The 14,476-nt window shown below is 36.1% G+C and overlaps 1 pseudogene; it reads right to left on the bottom strand.

Annotated features, from left to right (window-relative positions):
• Window positions 1-7,590: 7,590 nt before the first annotated feature.
• Window positions 7,591-14,230, bottom strand: LOC143172997 (dynein axonemal heavy chain 6-like; annotated as a pseudogene).
• Between the last annotated feature and the right edge of the window lie 246 nt (window positions 14,231-14,476).

Here is a 14,476-nt window from a genome sequence, read left to right as displayed (position 1 = left end):
GACATAATGTTACACTTTCCTAGGAGTTGTAAACAGTTGTGAACTCCTGATTACAACTCTCTGACATACTTTTCTTATTCTGTCCTCCCTAATTTTACTATCTAGAAATCTGGACAACTATCTTCCCTTCAACTTTTAAGATCGCTAATTAATGTATTAAGGATCAATGCCTGATAATTTTGAAGGACTCCACTGTTAAATAAATACTCTTTGCTATACTTCTTTAGTCTCACAGCCAGTTTCCACCAAACACAGATGTATTCATATATCACTTAACAGATGAACAGCCCTGGAATGAACATCAGATGGAACTCACTGTGCCAGGAAGAAATCTGGCTACTACAAACCAGCCTGCTGGACTACAGGGAGTGAAGAAGGCTCACTGCTATGCATGTATTCCTGGGAAGTCTCAGACAGCATAAGGAATGCACAGCTGGCACCTGGCTGCCCTGAATATCAAGTCACTTCCCTTCAGCAGAATAGAGATTTCTGTGCAGGATTCACTGGTAGCTCTTAAAGGTGTCCCCTGAAATTTGCAGCGCCACCATGACCTGCTTTTTCACCTATTTCCCTATTACCATCATTGCTGAGACTAGTACTGTTGGGCTCTGCCAATAAGATAGGTGAGGTGAAGTTTAGGTTGGGATACCCGAGAACAAATGTGGAACAGAAGATGAACACTTCTGTACTCTTAGGACTTGGGTAGCAGCTGTTTCAGTGCTCAAAAATACCAACACACATCAGGACATCTTCCTACAGCTATGAGATAATCTGAACAGGGTTTTGAAACAAAAGGAAGCAGTATGTCCTAGGGAAGAGATACATCCCAGAGGGGCATAAGGATCCAGAAAAATATCATATATTTTACTGATGGGTGGAATCACCATTGTCACATTATGGCAGCTGTCTAGCAATACAAGGGCATACAAGTATAGAATGAATTAAGGATAATTATAAAGTAATTGCACAGCAGGTGTATGTTCTCAGAAAGAAAAAAAACCATGATGAGCACAGCAGTATCCTGATATGCTACTTCTCTGCATTTTGATTAATCACTTGACACCTGAAATGTGAAGTTACAAATGTTGACATAAACTATGCCTTTATAAATTGATAGCTGTATAGGTGAAAGTGAATATACAGCACACAGGCAATAAAGAACCAGGCTGTGAGGCTTAAAAAACTAACATAGGAACTCTAATGACTATAGGTACCCGAGACATGGTATTTTAGTAAGAAAATTATATTATTCTTGTTATTTCTGCATTCAAAATTATTACTTTGGCCTCCCAGATTTCCGCTACACTGTCACCAGGTTTCTTTACTTTGGCCTCAGGGTTTTCCTCAAACAGTTGTCTCACAAATATATCAAAATCATCCCAGTAGTATTCAGTTTAATTTCCACCCACTGACCATGAGAAGCAGAAAACAAAAGTCAGGCAGATAATGGTATGTAATTCTGAGTGCCCCAATGAGGAATAAATATTGGTTAAAAAGTATTTTGTACAGTATTTTCCTGCAGAGTACCATTTGAAAAAGGTCCAGCTGTCATGAATGAGATGAACTACTTTCTATTAACTACAAGGCAAGTATGTTAAGTAAATCACCAAAGCCCAGGGCTAATGAAATCAAAAACAAAAAATAAAGCACTTGAGTTCCCCTGAATATTTTCAGTAAAATTTCACAAGTTGGCATACAGATTTGCTCAGCCAAGGTATGCTTGGTTTCCCTGATGCCTTGGAGGAGATTACACAGGGCCAAGAGCCTGCCTGGAGTGATGTTTTAAAACCTACACAAATGGACAGTTTTAAATTAACAAATGCCTTTACTTGTGCTATAACCTTCCTTCTTGCGACTGAAGGTGAGTAATTATAATTAGAGTTATAGTCTACCCTCAAATGGTAAAACAAACAGGGAAGGGTTTCTCTGAAATGGAAACATAAACACAGCAGGCAAAGGAAACAGCTTTTCCATTGCAGGTCTCAAAGAAGTGGAAGCTTCTTTTGGGTCCTCATCCCCAACATACTGAGAAGATTTTGCCTCTACTGACATGAAATGACACCAAGAAACCACCACCAGGTAATGCAATCATTCCTGTATCACAATTTCCTTTGCAGGAACATTTAGGGAGGTGCAAGAACTAAAGTTTCAAGCACCTTTGACTAATGTCTTCTGGCACTAAAAGAGTACATGGAAACTATTTAAGACAGCCATTTCCAACCCTGAGTGCACTCACTGTGGAGGGAGGCCTGGTGAGTGCAAAATCTGAAATCAGATCTGACCTAAGGAGACATAACTAATACCTCTCCATGTGACAGTTTTTTGAAATTTTTGATCTGTCTGAACTAAGCTCACAATATATAAAGTTAGGTCCTCAGAAAATGAGAAATTAGTGATATTTCTGTTAAATATGATTTGGCCGCTAGTTTTAGGAAGGAAATTGGCAAGCTAGCAACAGAATCTGAATCTCCTCAGGCACAGACAAGAGGTTTAATCATGTTTCTGCATCAGTGTTTTTTATACCTGTTACATGCCTTTCAGGTACTAAACTGAATTAGTTTAGTATAGGTAGTATACTAAACTATAGTATAGTTTACTGTATATATAGTATACCTTCCAAGGTATAATCCTTCCAAGCAACTGTTTTGTTTACAAAATAAACCTGATGCTTTTATGAACACTGCAGACCTTCAAAACAGACTAAGTCAGTGAAGGTTTTTGTGAAGTAGTGCATAATCATGATTCCATGAAAGCTGATGAAGTGTACAAGCAAATGTGGTCAAAATTAAGTAACAAAACTAATTCAGTAATTTGTTATCTTTTCAGAGTTTAAATTAGTCCTCTCAATCTCTTTTACATATTTTTGCACTGCAAGAGGGGGGTTTTGTGTGTGTTTTTATAATAACATGAAAAAAAATCAGGTGCAGTTGTGAAATTTCTGTCACTTTAGACAACATGCTAATGAGCTGCAGACAGCAGTAAAATGCTTAGTCTTGTGAGGCAGCCAACACATGCATGACTATGAAGCTCCAAATTGCTTACATAGGAGTTCAACTTTGTGGACAACACTGTCAAGCCCACAGACAGATGCAGCAAATTTATTCTGATACTAAGACTCAAAGCAGATATACATCAGAATGAAAGCTCCTTCCTACCATTTAGGAAAGACCTAAGCCCTCAATCAGTTCCTAAATGAGGCTGAGAGAGGGAGAAGGACAGGTATTTCTTCCCTTAATAACACAGGGATGTCACAAACATTAACAATAAGAGCAGTGAACAGCAATTAATTATTAACATCCAATCAATAGCAGAGATAAAAAGTCATCTTGCCTCCTACTGCACTTTCTTCTAAATAAAAAGGTATTGTGTTCAAAACAAAAAGGGGTGGGACCTCCCTCGTATGCATAAGCAATTTTTAGAAAATTGTAATGTGAGCACTTTGAGCCTTTTTTTTTTTTTAATAGGCAGCAAAATTATAGTTCCCTGACACAGAATTATATCTATGCTGAATTTCAAAATTCTTATCCAAAGTAATAAACCTGGTGCTGAAAAAATGCTGGTAAAGTATCCAACTTTCCTAAAAGTACTTATTTTTGACAAAAGTATTTTTTTTTATTTGAAGTTGCAAAAATAATAAAAAAGATATTAAAATCCAAACTTGAAAAAGTAAAGACCAAAAGGACTGGATGGATTTTTCTCAAAGTTACCATGAACAGAACACAGTGCCAGACAGGGTAGTGTGAGACAAAAATGTAACTCTCTTCCTATCAAACAAGTTAAGCTACACTATGATGCATGTTAAACTAAACTTAGAGTAACAGGTGTAGTAGTGTTTTACTATCGTAACATTTATAGCATGATTATGCAATAAAAACCAAAGTATTACACTAAAAAAAAAAGCCTGAACAATAGCACATCATCTGCAAGAAACTTTAAGTTAATCACTTAAAGCTCTTACTAAAATCATGTCTTCATTCAGATCTGAGTTTTCTCTCTTTAGTGATCTAGAGAAATAGAACAAAAAATAATGAATAAAGATTACTTAATTTTACTTAATTGTTCAGACTTACATACACTATTATTTAGAAATATTTAATGGATTACTTAAATACCCAGTGAATGGATTAAATGTCAAAACTATTATTTATTTGGATTGATTTGATCTGATTCTATTCACATACTCACATAATAATGCTGTAAACAGCTAGAAAAACACTTATTTTTTTCCAAATTCCCATTTTTGACTGGCTGGTGTTTATCTATTATTTATTTCCTAATAATACTGAACATGGAAACAAAGTTAGCTAACCATGTCACCAAAACAAATTGATGCTACCTAACAGAGTTCTGAGAGATCCATTAAGGTAAATACCATCTTTCCCTTGGCATCTAAATGTCCTCTTCTTTTGGATTGCTGACAACTGTAGCTTTTAAAAAAATAACCAGTGGCTGAATTGAAACATTTTCAGAGATTTTCATAAGGTTATCATAACCTGCAGTGTATAGAGAAACTTACTTGGTCATTTTTAACACAGACTTAGCTGCTGTCATTCCAAAGTCATAGTGATCTTGCTGAGAGAGCGGTTCACTGCAGAGTTTGTACATTTGGGTCATCTTCCTTGCAAGAGGTTTGCTAGAGTCAAATTCTTCAGAATACAATATTACCGGGGGGGGGGGGGGAGGGCAGGAAGGAAGACATGTATAATTCTGTTTACATTTGAAAGATTTTGTAGATATAGACTTTGTGCTTTTCACAGAATTTACCCTAAAGGGAACAAAATCTCACACGAGACATATGTACTTTCAAATAATAGAGATTTTGCAGTTATTAATTCTGTTGGCACTTTTAACCATTATATATTCTCTCATGTATAAATACTAGGGTCGAAAAAGAACATATATTTAATATTTTCTGCAAAAAATCTGCAAGTCAGGATAAGAAGTTAAGTGTGCATTTCAGGTTATCATAGCTAAAAAACCTGGGTGTCTGAATTGTCAAAAGTAGAATTAAATGTTTCAAAGTGCAGCTGTAGAAGACAGACTAGTAAAAGTGCAATTAAAAGTAAACATAGGAAAAAAAATTAGACTTCTGGGTTTATGTATCTAAATGATATTTAGTACATTTTGTGTCCACAGAAAAATGAATTCTCTGAAGAATTAAACCAGTTTATTTTAATAAATAGATTCAACTTTCAAGAAAATAGTTTAAAATATATCTAGGCGTATTTGTAAATTCATTGACAGCAATAGTAAATGTATACAATCATACGTGGAGAAGTAGGGACTAGTTTCCAAACTTCTTGTAATTCATTAATACCAAGCAACAATGTCAAGCAATCCTTTCTCCTTTCTTTTTCCTGTAGGGTGGCACCCTAATACTCTGGCATGGAACATGTAGGGTGAAGCTAGATTACAGCAAAGTATCTGGTAATCTTTGAAATGTGAAGCTGCATCCACTAAGCCTGACCCTTGGCTTAGCCAGAGTAAATGAAGAGCTTGTAGTGAGGGAACTGCTGGGTAATGGCATCCTTAATCAGATGCAAGCTGTCTGGCAGCCACAAAGATACTTCACAGGCACTGGTGGCCAAAGTCACATACACTGGGGCATCATCACCTGCACAAGTACACTGTGTGTTCATGTAAACATGATGTATACACAAACACTCCCCATGACAATTTGCACTGCACAATTTGGTGATATGTAGACAGGCTGTAGCTTAATATCACAGGGATGTTTAGGGGTACAAGTAAGATTAGGGAATAATTTGTCAGACTCTCTGGAATATGGCTTTAAAAGTAGGAAATTGTAAGACTGCATAATCTACAAGCAAAGCAACATGGACTAAATTAAGGAAATATTAGGTACATTGGTCTTAGTTCTAACATTAAATGAATGCAGAGGTCTCTTGCACAAGCTCACTTTTACTGAAAAAAACATATGTATTAGGTGCCTGAACTAAGTAATATGTTCAGATCTGGTATGGGAATAATCTTTGAACAATGCTGTGCTTTAATAAATATAAACATTTTTTGGTGCTTAACTAAAAAAAAAAAAAAACAAAACCCCCAAGAATTTCAAATAAACACTTAATTTCCACCATTAACTAAAACTGATGACAGAAAGTTACTCCCCTTGCCATAAAACCTGGTTGATTTCAATTCAGCACCAAGAAAGATGCCATAACAGGTGCAATTCTGGAAACAGCACCTACTGTCTCTATCTTTTTTTGCAGTCCAGGCATTCTTGACTGCAGTATGTGCATTAGTAATAGCATGACTCCTACTTCCAAGTGATATGTCAAAATAGGGAAAAAGATGACTCTCCTATTCCTCGAGGGAATGAATGTTCAAGGACTAAATGCTGCTGAAACAACCAAATACTTGTTTCTTGAACAGATTGCAATGAAACTAACAATGAAACTAGGCTCAGATACTCCTGGTTCTGTGCATAATCCTATAGGTTTCTTCAGGCCTGTAAGAAGGGATAAAAGATAAGATCTACAAAGTTCAATGAATAAGATCCTTAATTACTAACAATTAATGCTTAAATTGATATACAGACATTAAAAGATAAGGACTGAATGAGTACAGAGACTGGAGATTCAGGCCCTCAGGGCTGTGGCTTGGTTATGGATGAGAACATTTCCCTGATGCTCCCCATGTGACATTCACTCTTTGGCTAAAATAAAAAAACCAAAACAGTTTACAGTGGTATCAGCAATCCTGATGGTCTTCAAAGTATGAAATACATTTATGATGTACATAAATACCTATTTGTTTTAATATGAAATAGAAAAAGACTCCACCTTTGTAACTTTAGCATTCTGGAAGGTAATCAGCTGCTGCGCAATCACAGAAATAACTTCAATATCAATGCAATTAAATTCAAAGCAGCACTATATCCCAAATTGAGCCAAGCTACTGAAGAAACATCCCATTATCTGAGAAGAAGAACTTTTAGAGCTTATTTAGGAACTTAGTGTTAGATTTTTTAACTGCTTTACGGTAGGAAATAATTCAGTTTCAGGAAAAGAATCATTCAGTTTCTTCATATCTGCAGAAGAAACCTGGCAGATACGACAGATCTCTTTCCTCCTCCAGCCAGCCCAAAAGAAAAGTCCGCTTTCTACAGACTTCCAACAATCTAGCAGCCATGCATGGCCAAGATGGATATCTTGAGACAAAAGATAGCATATTGCCATGCAATTAAAGACTGAGATTGAAAACTGTAGAGCCAGCCATAGAGATTGCACTTGAGAACTGGTACCTTACGTGGGGTAGCAGGGAGGAAAGATTTACAGATAGGTACTTTACTGTCACAGGTAATATAACAAACTGCTTATATGCAAAACCAGGTTATTCCACTGAGTGAATTCCACTATTTCCAATGTTACAGAATTCTACTATTAAAGAATAGATTAACTTTCCCAAAGAATGGCAAACTTGTGAAATCTATGGACAGGTGTGTGTATTTGCAGTCTACAAGGTACTGCCATTTTCTGTGAAAAACTAAAACAAAAAAATCCACTACACTCAAGTAGGCCCCAATCTGTCAGTTAAGGGATGCCTAACAAGTTGAGTTTGCAAGCCCTATTTAATCCCTTCTGTGTTGTTCAAGAAGTTAAGAATGGCAATGATCTGGTCATCACTGAGAATTTCTTCAGTAAAAAGGGAATTAAAGCGTTGAGCTGGTCCAGCAGTTATATATGCCAAGCCACAGGAATGGCATGTACAGAGATTCACACAGGTACAGAGCGTAGGTATATCTGAGAATAATTCTATATTCAAAAACATCTTCAGCTTGAGTTTAAATGCCCATATGTACAAGCATGACATTTCTTACTATACATGAGGCTAGTTTTTACAAATGTGGGTTTGACTAGTTTGGTCTGAATGAAATCATAAACTTAAGCTGAAGGTATTGATAAATTGCTCATCTTATATGACAATGATGCAGGTATTAAAGACTGGATGGATTACACACCTTATGTAAGCTTAGGACATTTTAAATTATTTATTTAAAGGTACAACTAGCAAAAGTTATCAGTTGCAAGCCCACAATCTTTGAATACCCTACACAGGTTAACCCACTTTGTTCATGCTGCAAGTCAATGTCATACTAATGTGTACAAACTATAAAACTAAATGCCTACAAGTGGTTACAAACGATAAATACAAACTATCTACAGCTGCATCCAATAAAAATCCAACACGGCATTAACTGAACAATAACAAAAATTATAGCCAAATTCATACAGTATCTGGGGTTATAACCAAACTTGGACATGCCCCTAGGTAATCATAACCATACGTATACTGGGATAAACCCATTCTAATGGCAGGGTCATCCAGACCCAAGTCCCAGTAGTAATGTGGCTACTTTTACCAATCAAAACTGTCAGCAGAGTTCACCTACAGAAATGAAACACCCTGTTACCCTGGGCAGGTTTGTACAAGGAGAAACACTATACCTTTTCTGTCAAAAGCCCAGTAACAATGCCTCTGGCATGCTTATCAATAGTTACCAGTGCTGTTATATGGTCTCTGTGTAATTTAGGAAGATTACTAAGAACGAGTCCAGCTGGTACATCTCTGGAAATGAAGAAACACATTATAGGGTCATTTTCTTACAGAGTGTATAATACAGCTCTCAAGGTTATCCAAGTTTCAACAGATACAGTCAGCAAGAAACATTTGCTTAGTTCATGACTAAAAACCAAAACTGACACATTTATAATGGTATCAGTAAAACTTACAGAGAATAGTAGAATAAAGCTGCTTGCAATTTTTATATATTTGGATTGGTTCTAAGTACAGAAAAGTAAAAACTACACATTTAAATATAGTCCCTATAAAGTATATAATCACTATAAGAAATAGGAGAAAACCAAATAGCTATTACTATGCAGAGGATAGTTCTGTAATACCTTCCTTATTAGGAAGCAAATAGTACGCAGTGCTATAGAAGAACAATTAACCTGGAACATCTGAGCATTTTTTCTGATGCTTACACACTTAATTTTACTAGCCCTTCCCTAAAACGGCTTATACGTAATTACATCTCCATAGCTGTGGCCTAAATGAAGCTTGCACTCCTGGTTTTGAGGAATGCTGGCCATTAGTGGCATTAACCACAATCTCAGGCTTGGTCAAGACCCATTCCATTTAGCTCTTCTTTGAAGACCAGTTAGGGGAGAAAAAAAATCTGTGGGTTTCAGTGGAGTAAACACAACTAGAGAAAAAGTTTATTTTTAAAGCATTTCCATCATATTCAGCACAAAAGATTAGCTAGTTCTGATTTTCCTGAAAAAGGAAGTAAAATATTTGAAGTCTTGCTGTAGCCTTGCGTTTCCAAAATCCGTATCAACTCTAGCCATCACCTGGAATCAAACCAGCTCAAAAGCTTTCACATAATGGTGCAACTAAGAATTTCCATAGCAGAGTAAACCCGGAGACATTCAGGCATGTGAATGTCAGTGGGCTTACAACAAACCAGATCTATATTCTAATCCACTTAAATGGACATATGACTACTTTCTTTTTAAAAATTAATCCAGAGCTGAAGCACAACACAATAACACATTAAACATTTTAGAAGCTAGAAAAAGCTTATGAACATCAATACATCAAAAATATTTTTTCAAATTCTATCAAATCCTGTAAATGACCACGTTCGTCTTCCGAACACTGAGTAAAATCACGACACCACAAGCAATGTGAGACAGTCAGTATAATCGGTATGAAAGAAGTACAAAAAGAATTACTGATACATCTAAGAAAGGTTTGATACCGGGCTATTTGTATGGCTCAGTCCAGTCCTGCATTAAACTGCTACAAACCACCTGCTGAAAACAACATCCATGAAGCTACACTCCCTGACTCTACTGTGCAGATCCTCTCACATAGACACATTTTCCTGCTCAAGGAATCCTGCCCCTACCTTTTTTTTTTTTTTTTTTTGAGCTATTTGTTTCTAGTGCAAGAGCCTGATCCCAGGTATATAAACAGAGCAAGCATTATAATGCCATGTATGGAGGGTGCCATACAAAAACATAAGGTTATTATGTTGCAAGCAATGCACATCTTTAAGTTCAATTGCTGGTATGCTTAAAACATTTGTGTAAGTTCTTGAAAGATCAAAGACTAAGTTCACAATTTAAAAGAAAAGGTTGCATAGAAAAAAATGTCAGGTCTTACCTGAGATGGGTTTCCATGAGCAAACCATTTCCTTCTTGTTCTGGTCTGATAATCAGCAACAGCACAGTTTGTCAGGTACACAGGAGAAGTGTGCATCACTTCTTCCACTTCAATGAGCCAGTCTTCTACATTTCCTCAGGCCCTAGTCCTTTGCCTAAGCTAATTTAAAATTAATTTCCAAGTTAGTTATAAAGAGACATATTTCTGACTACTTAATACCTTGTGGATATTGTGCCTTGTTTATTCACTAAAAATAAAGAGTATTAACAACAAAGCCAAATATAATGGACTTCACTAATAAAAAATGTTATTCCAAGAGGGTCATACCGGCTTAAAGACAGAATGCTCCAGTGATGATCTGGAAGTTTGTATTTTATGCATTTCTAATAGTTTGTCTGTAACTTTCCTTTGTGATACAATATAGGAAGACATTTTTTATTTTATCAGTGGTTAACAAATTAACATACTAAAAAGGAAACCATTTACTTTTTAATTTTTTTTTTTTTAACTTCAGGTGACACCATTTCTAAATTATCATTTATGAAAACTTTCTCCTGTTTTCCTACAGTTTATAGGGCAAATACCAGTCTTGCAATTGAATCTGGACTGCTTGGGGATTAGGAGTTTCAGCCAAAATTTCCAGGAGTTCATAATTTGGTTAAAAATGGTAAAATTGGTTAATGACAATAATAAACTTCGGATAAAAAGTACAGTAAGATAGAATATTCTCACACTATTTTAAAATACCACATTTGGAGTAAATTCTAAAAGTTGTGTGGTGAATTACAAACTGCAAATACTGTGTCACACTGAATCACAGCAAGAGGTGTGATGCACTACATTTTCCATCTACTGCTGTCAAGCAACAGGCCACATCCACTCTTTGGTGTAATTTTTCACTAGCCTTGAGGTGACTCTCTCGCATTCCATATGATCTTCCACCAACTGCTACAAAAGCCAATTTGGGAACCCTCAAGTAGTCCAGAAGACACTGAGAGGAAATCAAGGAAAATGCAAGGGAAACTCAATTTCACATTCCTGACATCATACATCAACTCACTATAACCTGAAGGAGCAGTGGAAGCACAGGAAGAAGGTCAAAAATACACAGTGCAGAAAGAAAAAGCGATAGGAATGAGTATAAGGCAAGAAAGAGAGGAGACCTGAATATACATGCGGTCATGCAGTAGCAATCAGAAAGAAGAGGGAAAAAATCAAAATACCATTAGGAAAAGGAACTGTATCATGAGATGGGTGAAGTATAGCAAGTCAAATTTTAAAAACAAAGTAATGACAAAGAATATTGAAAACAAGTGGTAACGAAACGCAAGTAAACACGAACAGGATACAATCCCTGTTCTCAGCTGCAAAAAGAACTGTCACAAAGAAAATGCTCTATGGGTTTTTCATCTCTGATTAGCTCAGCCTGAAAGCTTGTAGGTTCTGAGTAAAGATAAACACAGCCTACAATATCTAAGGCATCTACTGGTATGTCATGCTATTATTTTATACCAGGCCGAATAGCAGCATGGAGAGCATTTGGTAGATGATTAACTGTTGTCATTATTTCCTTCCAAGACTTATCCATGTATAAGAACATTTGTGCCTTGCCAGGAAGATGTCTTTGAATATCAGGACCATTAAAAATAATTTCTAAGTAGAGCCAATTTTTCTGACATCTCTACCACTCTGCCTAAAGGATGGTAAAAAAAGAGAAAAAAAAAAAAAAAAATCGGCAACTATTTCCCAGGCTTCAGTCCTACAAAGACAACAACTGAAAACAGAACCTGATTTTTGCATTTCTACTATTAAGCATAAAAGTTTTATGCAATATTTCTGACAGCTAGATAACTAATACTGGTGGGAGAGTTTGTAGTTTAAAAATAATTATTTGCATTTTCTTACATTTAAAAAAATTATTAACCTTTTCAGTATTTATTCTGTCACTGTTATTTCCAGTTGCACCAAAGAGTGTTGCAAAATTCAGATTCACAAAACTGTTTTATTATTCCGAACACAAAGTCTTTGTACGCTGTCCCGTTTGAGGAATTTTCTTGCAGAGCAGAGTATTTTTCTACCTCCAGGTGTCTCACTTCACGACTCTCCTATAAACGTCATGCATTCAAACCACTTATTTTCCAAGAATCCTACATTTGAGAAGCATCTGTACCATAAAGTATTTAGTTCTTCATAATATGAAGTATTTCGTACAATCCATATCTCAACCATTTGTGCATTAAGACACTGCATACTTGAAATACTTACATACTGTATCTAAGTAAGCAGGCAAACCTACCTATCAATTCCAGCATCTGAAAAGACAACTGCGCAATACTTCCGTGCCTCGACAATCACCACATACGACAAGTTCCTAGAGCCATTTGTTTGCCAGGTAAGGAACCTTCTTAAGATAAAATTTAACCATAAATAATCCCATCATTATTTCATATAAAGCCAATGACATGCTTTAAATGATGATTTACTTTCCCCAGATGAATGGGTTTCTTATGACATAGAGACTAGCTGTAAAACTGTATCAGAGAATTTGCTACTCACCCGTGACTGAAAAATAAGAAGAGTTGTTTCAGCCATTCATCTACATGTGCTTGAAGAGGACCCATGTATCTTCAGGAGGCTATAATTGCTATTTTAATAGTGCTGTTATCAAGAGTAACCTTAAGGAAGCAGTAAAGAGTTCTCAATTTCATTTCAAGATCCTCAGCCTTTATCAGGAATCAACAAGAAGGAGAAACAGCAATCTGCTTCCAGGCTTTTGAATGACTCTGCCCAGATGGGAGGAAGTGCCTACAGGTGGCCTGTGTCAGGGTCAATCTGCAGAGGACCGAACTCAGCTTTCTTCGACAGGGCTCCGAGCTAGCAAACTGCTGCTTCTTTCTCTTAGTGCAAACGTTCCATGCTGGTCACTGTGTTTCTGTTTAACTGAGAAAAATGTCATATTGTGATATGCACCACAACTATTAATGAAATAGTGGGACAACTATGAAAATAAGTTTTGCCTTAAGAAAATATTTTGTCTTGATATGGTTATGAGGAACGCCATGCATTTAAATTTTATATGTGACATTTTTCATATAAGAAAAATTTTGCTAACATGTGTTCTTACTGAATTATGCTACCATGTTATAGTTACTGCTGTTACTTTCATCTGTCCTACTCTGAATGAAATTTGTAAGTAAAAGCATTTACATACTTGAATATTGTCTGTGGCACCAAAGATAAATACGTCTCCAGAATGACGGTGAGGATGAACAATAAATTCAGTTGCTTTCCAAGAGAATGTTCCACCCAGTTGAGAAAATTATAGGGTCTCTAAATCTTGTTATAATCTTGAAATGTTTAGGTCTTACAAATTATACATAAGTAACAAAATCTTTTGATGACTGAAACACTCCCTTTTTATCTAAACTGACACTAAAAAGATTGCTATTTTTTCCATTTTCTTTTGTCAGAACACACAGTGGAAAATTACAGATACTTTTGTTCTCTTTAACTTAGTAAGCGCCACATTGTTTTATCATTGGCAAAGCAAAGAAATTGCATGTGTCTTGCTTTTGTCCACTTGCAATAACGTCAATTCACGTAGGAACTTCCCAGTCCAAAACACAACTGTGACTTAGACATAAAGGTATTATAGGTGTTTTGTTGCTCTAGCAACTGCAAAAAATTGCTCTAATTAGTAACTGCTAATTAGAGTAACACTGTGCAACTACAGATTAAATCTGAACTGTAATAGCGCTCTCTGTAAATTTCCCTCATAACAGCTTTGGGTACAATAACAGAAAGTGTTTTTTTGCTTTCTATTTGTTCACCTATAAAAATCATAGTATCAATGTAGTATTAATATTTTACCATCCAGAACTGTGAAAACCACAAAGATCAAAATCAAAGATCTCTTCGCTAAAAGTACCTCTTTGAGAACTGACTCCAGAGAAGCTTTGCCAGACGATTCCCCAGAAACACCCTGAATTTACTAAGAAAATTTGAAAGCATTGAGCTCAACAAGTTGAGCTAAGGATAGTGAATTTTTTCACATCAGCCAAAGCAGCATGAACCATTTGTCCAAAAACTGCACAATGTCTCGGTTTCCAAAAAGGGCTTTCTCATGTCTGTAATAACTGGCACCTGGAAGAGTAAAACAACAGATATAATACAGCTTTGCTTACAGCCTTGACCACCTAGAAAACTCAGCCCTTTAAAAAGGCATTGAGAAGTGAGAGTAGTTCTAATTTTAGAAGATTGTGGTTTTTGGGGAAACTGA

The sequence above is a fragment of the Aptenodytes patagonicus genome, chromosome Z (genome assembly GCF_965638725.1).
Source record: "Aptenodytes patagonicus chromosome Z, bAptPat1.pri.cur, whole genome shotgun sequence".
In the NCBI taxonomy this organism is placed as follows: domain Eukaryota; kingdom Metazoa; phylum Chordata; class Aves; order Sphenisciformes; family Spheniscidae; genus Aptenodytes; species Aptenodytes patagonicus.
The sequence above is the reverse complement of the archived record's forward strand: the minus strand, read 5'-3'. Positions and strand labels throughout refer to the sequence as shown.